The sequence below is a fragment of the Temnothorax americanus genome, unplaced genomic scaffold (genome assembly GCF_048541705.1).
Source record: "Temnothorax americanus isolate GAGA-0224 unplaced genomic scaffold, ASM4854170v1 Scaffold20, whole genome shotgun sequence".
NCBI classification, from domain to species: Eukaryota; Metazoa; Arthropoda; class Insecta; order Hymenoptera; family Formicidae; genus Temnothorax; species Temnothorax americanus.
Window position 1 is genome coordinate 385289 of NW_027509339.1, and position 8595 is coordinate 393883.

Here is an 8595-nt window from a genome sequence, read left to right on the forward strand (position 1 = left end):
ATTCATGGCCTTTGATTTGCCAGAATAAGAGTTAAACGCGATTTAAAGGACTCGGTATATTCAACGCATACCTACCACGATACAGCAAGTGTCTTTTAGCACGTGAAATCGCGAGATTCTCGGTGGAGATGCGACACAATCACGGCGGGGAGTTTCTAGATTTCGCTCGTCGCAAAAACCGCTTCTCTTTTTCCGATGCCGAAAACCGTAAGTGGGAGTTTCGTGCTCGCGCCAGTCGGCGAAACCGCTCGTGGAATCGTGAATCTTTCGCGCGCGGCAATAAATCGCAATCGCCGATTCGATTTCTGCGAACACGCGCGCGCGCGCGCGCGCGCGCGAGAGAGAGAGAGCATACGCGCAGATACGTCGAGGCGGCCTATTAATTAGCTCGTCTAATAAATCGCGACTGGGGTCGGGCGAGGGGAAGGAGAAAAGGGAGGACGGAGGGAAGAGTGAGACGCTATCACCCTTTCGGTTCTTCTCGCTTTCGATCACGGCTCGCAAGAAGAGGTAAGAGGAAGACAGGGAAGGAGACGGAATGGTGAGAAAGGGATGGAAGGGGAGGAAGAGGCCAGTATTCCGATCAAGAGGAACAAGAAGAAGAGGAAGCGGTCCAAAAAGAGAGATCATCGTACGAGTTTCGTGGTGGACCAAGCGCGCGAGATGAGAATCGCGCGTCTAGGCTGGCTCCGCTCCATGGAAGGCCAAGCTGGGCCCAAACCGGGTGAGAGAAGTTGGCCGGCTCGTCTCCGTCTCTCTTTCTCTCTCTTTCTCTTTCTGTTCATCTTCTTCACTTTCCTCCTCCGCTTCTACCGCACGTCTTCCTCCCACTTTCGCGAGGCGGCCATCGCATTTTTATTTTGTCTGTGCTGCGCCGCGTTGCGCTGCCTCTCTCTCTCTCTCTCTCTCTCTCTTTCTCGCTCTCTTCTTCTCTCTTTCTTTCTCTCTTTCTCTCTCTCTTCTTCGTAGGGTGAAAATGGTTCATGGCCGTTCCCGAACGCCGATTTCGCCGCGGATCCTGCGCGGAGGATCGACCTCTACTCCCCTTTATCCTGCGTCTCTTCTCCTGGTCCTGCCACTTTATTCGCCACGCTTCTTCGCTCCGGCCGCCTCCCAGTCGCGTCGCGGTTTTTCTTCGCGGTATTCCTTTCTTTATGCACGCGATTGCATCGTCCACCTTTTTAACGCGCCGTAATGGAATATCTGTTTTCTACCGGCTAGATGATACCACCGCCTTCTCGAGGCGTTTTTTCGATCCCGTCGAAGTTTCGTTACTTTTATAACGGCCGGTAGAATAGCGTTTGGCCGAACAATGCGGGAGCCGTTTATCACGTGAGTCGTAAATCAATTTTTGAAATACAATAAACAAGTAATGAGATGCGGGTGTGTGCAAATCCATGCGATACTTTAGCGAGACTTTCAAAACACGATCGCTTTAAAATAAATGACTCATATAAATTATCAGCGGAGATCAATACGACTTATAATGATTTCAAGATACTCGTATAAGTTATCATTGTCTTTCGCAGCATTCTTTCGCAACATTTATATGCAAATTACTCTGTCGATTTATTTCTCTGTGAGATAATATTCTTTGTTTTTTTTTTTACTAAAAAACAGTGCTAATCTTATTATTACTGTTTTCTTTTATACTTTGTCCGTATTATTTTGAAGTAATTCCGAAATTTAAAAGTCTACTTTATTTTATAAGAACGTTTGATTTAACATCAATAATTATAATTAACGCTTTCTTCCCTGCATGTATAATATTTCTTCAAGTTTTCCTGAAGAACGCATTTTCCGCGGTTACGGCATAATTGATCTAAAGAAGAACGCGCCAACTGCGATTATCGCCTAATTAAACTCCACATCCGATCAGCCAGGATGACGATCGATATTTCGTCCGTAAATAACTATCCTTTGCGTATCGCCAAGGGAGAGTCAAGAAAGGTGAAGGGATAGCGTGAAACAACGCGAGAGCGTGTAAGTTCTAATCGCAAAGAGTCCTTTCCCTTGGATCAAATTACCATAAATAATGATCCCTTTGCAATATTTATAGTAACTCATACCCTACGGCCTTAAGGCCGCCTCACCCTGCCATTCTTCTCCCTCGCCCCTATCATTTCTTCGACTTTCTCTTGCCATTTTACCATACCCCGCCGTCCGTGTCCTGCTCCTCCGGCCATCGGCTTGCTCGATCGCGTCAAGTTTTCCGCCGCTTTTCTTTTGTATTTCTCGCCCGCCTTCGTTCGTCTGCCTCTCCCTATTCTCGGCATCGATTAACGTGTTTACCCGGTCGGCCGGGGATGCAAAAACGCGCGAACGGCCGCGCCGACCGCAATCGACGTTCGCGGAAGATCGCGGAATCGGAAAACAAAGGGGACTTTGTGCTCCGCTGATGAGACTGCGACGCCTCTCCTCCATCGCGTTTCTCTTCATTTCTGTCGGATGTAACGAGGCGCAGGGCGAGAGGAGAAGAGCCGAAAGGAGAGGGTGTCAGATAGGGAATTGGTATGTTGATTGTGTGTGCCGCGCCGGTGTAGAAAAAAAGATAGAAGAGAGATAAAGATGGAGAAAGAAGGGATTTAGCTTGTTGCATGTTCTGGAGTCGGGTTCCGCTAAAGTCGTAATGCCGAAATAAGAATAGCTCCGTTGGGGTCATTCGTTGATTAATTTAACAATAGTTAGTCTTCGTTGAACTCACATAATTGTGCATTTAGATTGTCGCACTTTTCATACGTGTTTATATGAATGCTGCAATTAATTCCCGGCGGCCTTTTGAGTCTTCGAGTTTTTGAATTGGATATTACTATCTCGGAAATAAATCATGTGCAGTACTTGTCGTTAGCAAATGCATTTTATTTGAATACGCGGACACGTCGGCAGAGTTCGAAATTAAGATACCAAATTTGTCCCTTAAGTGGATTTCTCACTTGAGAAGATAAGGTTTCATTTAGCTTGGATAAGCCGATTAATTCTGCTGACTTTTTTAAACATTTGTGTGTCATGAACAACCTTTTCGTAATTCAAAATATAATTGACTTAAGAGCAAAATTAATATTAATTATTTATCGTGATAATATATAATTTTAACAACATCAAATTTTAACAAAAATTTGAATATATAAATTGTCATTAACATTTCAATAGATCCGCATTAAGATCTAATTAATTGTGTATAACCAGTTTATTCGTGCGGTTATATATTCTTATGAGTTCGATGGATACCTCTAAATAGATCGTGTCTAAAAAAAGCAGAATAAATTAACGATCTCTGTGAGATGGCTATGCATAAATTAGGCACACGACCGTTTATCTGTTGCAAACGAATATCGTTAACGGACGATGAAATAATGAAGAAAACGACACTTCAAAAATGTTTATCGCGCCGAGAAATCTAGCAGGGGCAAAAGAGAAGAGGAGAGAAGGAAAGAGTCGAGGAGAGATAAAAGAAGTAGTAGATACATCCTTGATGAGCGATCGTTATCACGATGAAAATGCAGTCTCGAATCGATCCATGGCAGTCGATTCCTCTTGGCTCCTTTTATTAGACTGCCAATTTCGTGGCGTCTTCCACGGAATTCTCTTTTCTTCTCTTCCTCTCCTTCTTTTTTTATTCTCCCCGATACGAAATCTCGCTGACTCGGCCGCCGACAAAAATTCCTCCTCTAATCTCGAAGTGCCTTTTCGACGCTTATCTCGGAACGACGTGACGTCACGGCGGCGCACATGTTAACTCGTAAGAAGAATAATTCGATTATGCCAACGTCGGCTCGTCGGATTTCACAGTGGATCTCTTGTTATCTGATTTTTTTTTCTACACAAAGGCGTCGACGCCTTTTTTTTACGCGCCACATAAATCTTCGCTCGACCACGAAAGTAGCCGTGAAGTAGATATATCTTCAATTAAATCCGCCGTACATGCAGTCATTTGAAATTAATTTTTTACTCGGATCTTTACGTTCAGTCTCTGAAATTTATTTTTTTACGTCATCGTACAAATGAAATTGTATCACGAACGCAAAGAATAAGATTTGTTTGACAAATTCGATATAGAGCAAAAGTTATCGTATGCGCAATCGTCGGTGAAATAGGACTTTTTCTTCCACTTCCGTCGCGAGCTGGCTAGTAGACGTGTTTCCGTTTCGGATTTTCGTTTCATTTATTTCAATGCGATCGATCTGTTCGGAAGCATTTTTACAATTCCACCGGTATATATTCTCACGATCGAGGGACCGAGCGGAGAAGGGAGAATTTCAATTTCCCCGTCACTAACCTCGCTTCCATCAATCTCCAGAACCGCGCTAGCCGAGTGGAAAACGAACCTCGATGACTTCTCGGCTGCGAATTCAATGTTTTAATAAAATTTCAAAGATCATGGTTACTTCACGCAATATTTTTTAATAAGTTCTGATACATATCTATTTATTCACATAACTTACGTTTTATTACTTTCTTCTTTACTCATTTTTAATTAAGCATCAATTTTTTTTTTACAAATTCTAAAGCTTTCGAAAAAGATCTGATCTTGAAAATTATGATCACTTTGCAATAAAAATAATTGTTTTATCTGTCAGATATTCGACAATAGATTTACATAATCGGATAAAGGTGCCCGAAAGCATCGAATATTCTGTATCTTCGGAGCTCGAGCAATTTCCTTTCGTCTCGATGAATTTTCTGCTTCACAGCGGAGGCGAGTTAATGAGAATATAATCTTAGTTGTGCGTGGTCTCACTCGTTCCGACGGACGACGTTCCCGCCATTTCGCGTTCCACGTCTTCTTCGTCTTCTCCCTCCCCCGTATTCTCTGTACGGTATCCGGTCCTTCCTTCCGGCAATTACTCTCGTCTCGACGTCGCATGGAATTATTATCGTCTGTAACCTATCGGACGAAAAGCCAGAAAGACGTTCGTTGCATCTTGCTACTCCTGCTCCCCATTTTTATATGAATGCCTCGACAATAAACATCATTAATGCGCGTACCTTGTTAACGCGCGATTTATTCCGGGACTGATTTATTCCGACAATTTCGACGGCTAATAAATTTAAATCCGCGTTAAAAACGTTACTGATTGCGAGATGAAAGATTCATGGAAATATTCAATGAATTGATAACGATGATAATTAATTATTAATCTCTTCTAGTTTCTCTTACATTACTTTCTGGATCCGAAACCGCTAGATGTAAAATTATTCCGTGTAATACATAATGGACATAAGATAAATGTGATATAAATATATATAATACTATTGCAAAAGGAAAGTGTATTTTGATAAGCAAATATTTGTCAGAGTTGTATTTTGTGATATATAAATTTTAATATACAATTTCAACATATATTTATAAAAATTCAGCTTTTTCATTACCCGAGTATGAAAGTTTTAGTAAAATAAGTGCTTGTCGTGAAATAATAATACCTATCGCTCTTTTCGGCATCAGCCAAATTTCAGTGCCGCCGCCAATTGCAATTCGAAAGACGCTTATTAAAGCGTGCATTACGAGCACAATGGCCCGGCACCGACCGCACAGGAAGGCTTCTATCACCGCTGATTTAGGTTCATTAGGATTTTTATTAATAATTTCGCTAATTGCCGGGTTTGCCGAATTAATTGGGCGTCTGGAAATCGCATGTGTCTCGCGCCAATTGCGTCTGTATGGACCGATACACTATAAAAACTAAGAATACACGAAGCACGGAGTCGGATATGGCAAATAATCAAATATGAAAAAAGAAATGAATATTAGAAACTGATGTTTCGTACGCATAAATATCGAGACGTAAAGTTACGTGAATTATCAGAGAACTTAAAATTATATGGATTACAAGATATTTCTTTATGATTTTTTTCGAAATTAGAAACATAATATTAGCTAGCTAAATAAAAAATAAAATTAATTAACGGCTAATGTGAAAGTAGTTTTAAATTCGTTGAACTATATAGATTGAAAAAGAAGCAGATAAAAAATGATGATTAATCATCCGTTAAAAATTTGTTCGTAATGATAATCGCAGATGGTTTTTCCTTTGTCGAAACGACAAGGAGTTCCAGAATGAGTAAACGAGAAATTAACAAGAGGAGACCTTGTGGTGATGCGCTAAACGATCGATATTGCAAGAGAGAATCATCTTTCTTTGATTAAATTTTCAGAAGCTTGTTCCGAGAAGAACAAGCGCCGGCCGGGGTACTTACGGCACCGGCGTGTAATTCGATTTGCGAATTGTGCATCCAACGAAGGAGGTGCGAGGATAGCCCAGATATCCTCGATGAGCCCGACGCCTCAACAAGTTGTATACATATAATCTGACCCAGATCCCAGGGTCTAAGTGAGGTTTAACACGAGGGAGAAAAGGGGAAACAGAAGGAAGAGGAACAGTGGGTGGAGACGGAGAAGGAGAAGAGGTCCGGAGGGTTCCTCAGAAGCAGACAAACAAAATATAACAGCACGAGTTACAAGGAAGGATCCCGGCAAGATGAGGGGTCTCTTTCCTCCTCCTTCCTCCTCCTCCTTCCTCTTTCGCCTCTTCTTCTTACTCTCTGTCGCTCTCCTTCGCTTCCTCCACTCTCGTCCATCTCCAAGAAGGCAGAGGGGCGGGAGGGAGAATGAACCCTCTTGAAACATGAATGGATTACGAAGAGCCGTGTTCATTCATTCGCTCCTTGGCGGCCTAGAAACCCACAAAAAGTGTATCTCTTCACCACGACCATAGACTACGGCGATGGTCGTGGACTTCGACTATAGGCTTCATCACTCCCTCCCACTGCTTCGTCCTTTCCCATCCCTCGCGGGATCCTCCACCTTGCGGATCATGCTCACGTGCGATACGGGTAAATTGAGCTCCTCGGATTTATCCCCGAAGACTGATGGAAAAAAAATAAAGATTAATCCTTCTTTAGCATACGACAATATTTGTGGTTCGCGGCCTAGTGAGACTTTGATAATAAAGGGAAATAAAGATCGATATTGTTTGCACGCTTGACAATGACACGTAGATGACTAAAAGGATGATTTTGCGAACCAACACATTAAAATTTATTATTAAATGGACCAATCATGATCAGCTGAAGAGCTAGTTGAAGCTGTTGGATTTGCATGCACGTGAGACAAAGCCAGGTTGGATATTAATTTGTTCGGAAGGCAATAGACATATTTATAACATGAACATGGTGTGATGCAGTGACATCGTGGACGACAGCATCTCTTCGACGGGCTGAGCGGAAGGCAGAAGCGCCGCGAGCTCGTCTGACCTTTCTCAAAGTTTCGGATCCCCCGAAGGAGGGACACGAGGGACTGCCTAATGGAGATGGAAAAAGGGAGAACGAGACGTCGGTTCGCGGAGGGTCGTCGCTTTTTGCCCGTCTGAGATGTCGCCGCCAAATGTGCGAAAGGAAGCTCCTCTACCGCTCGTGCACGCCGCTTCGCGCCTAATTGAAAGCGACAGTGACCCACTTATGCCACCTATGTTATAGATTTCTTTTTGCTTACCACCACGAGCGAACTGATACCCCGTTAAAAGATACTCATCACCGCTAACTGCGCAGCGGCAGTCGCGGTAAATAAATAATCAAATTTGGATCTTGTTAATTTTTTATATTTTAAAATAATCTTTAAAATTATATCGAAAGAAAGACATATTTGATTTGAATAGAAATATTTAAACAGTTGTGTTTTAGCAGTTTATTTATCATTGGGCTATTGCTTAGGTCATTTCCGCTATATTTTATTATAGACTAAAAGACGATAATTCCATAAGAAATTTAAAGATTGTCAGAGAAAAAATAATTTTGCCTTCAGATATTCGATAATAAATATCAAAGGCTTAATATAACAATAATGCATCGCGCATGCCGAGAAATCAAGAGTTAAAAGACCGACTAACTGTTGCCGATATCACTTACCGTGAAAACACAAAGGACATACATACCTGCGAAGCAGGAAGACTTTTGCGGTACATGAAGATCTCTCGTGACTCCCCGGTGAACGATGTAGAGATATTTCTACGTACATATCCCGCGGGGTAATTACTATCGGCTGGAGAGGACCGCACAGCCCGCGAGAGATTTGCTGAGTTATTATTTCTTAGTGATTTTCTGAATTGCGCCGGGCACGAACGCGAGACGATGTCTTCGTGACGTAAACGAGATAATGGGCTCCGCTCGACGCGTACCCACGATGTAGACATAATGACGACGGTCTTAGAGGATTATAGTTCGTCCATATAACTCTCAACTCTCAACCATCCTCCCTTTGCTGCTACGTTCGCCATGCTCCACCGATCTCTCGGCGATCCCTCACCGCGACCGGGTTAATTGACAATAATAAGAGACAAAACGCGCGCGCGCGCGGGAGCGGAAAGAGCTCGGCGGTAATAACGCGGTGAGCTCGCGCGTTATATAGCGATACATATGTGTAAATCACGATACGGATCTGATTAACAAACAATATTCTGAGATAAAACCTTTTGTTGCTAAGAATATTCCTGAAATCTAATACATTTGATATCAAAATAATGTTAAGCGATAATTAAATTAAATAACGTATTAAATGCTGTAGGTCTTTTAGAGTCTTTTTTTAGAATTCTTTTATTTTGT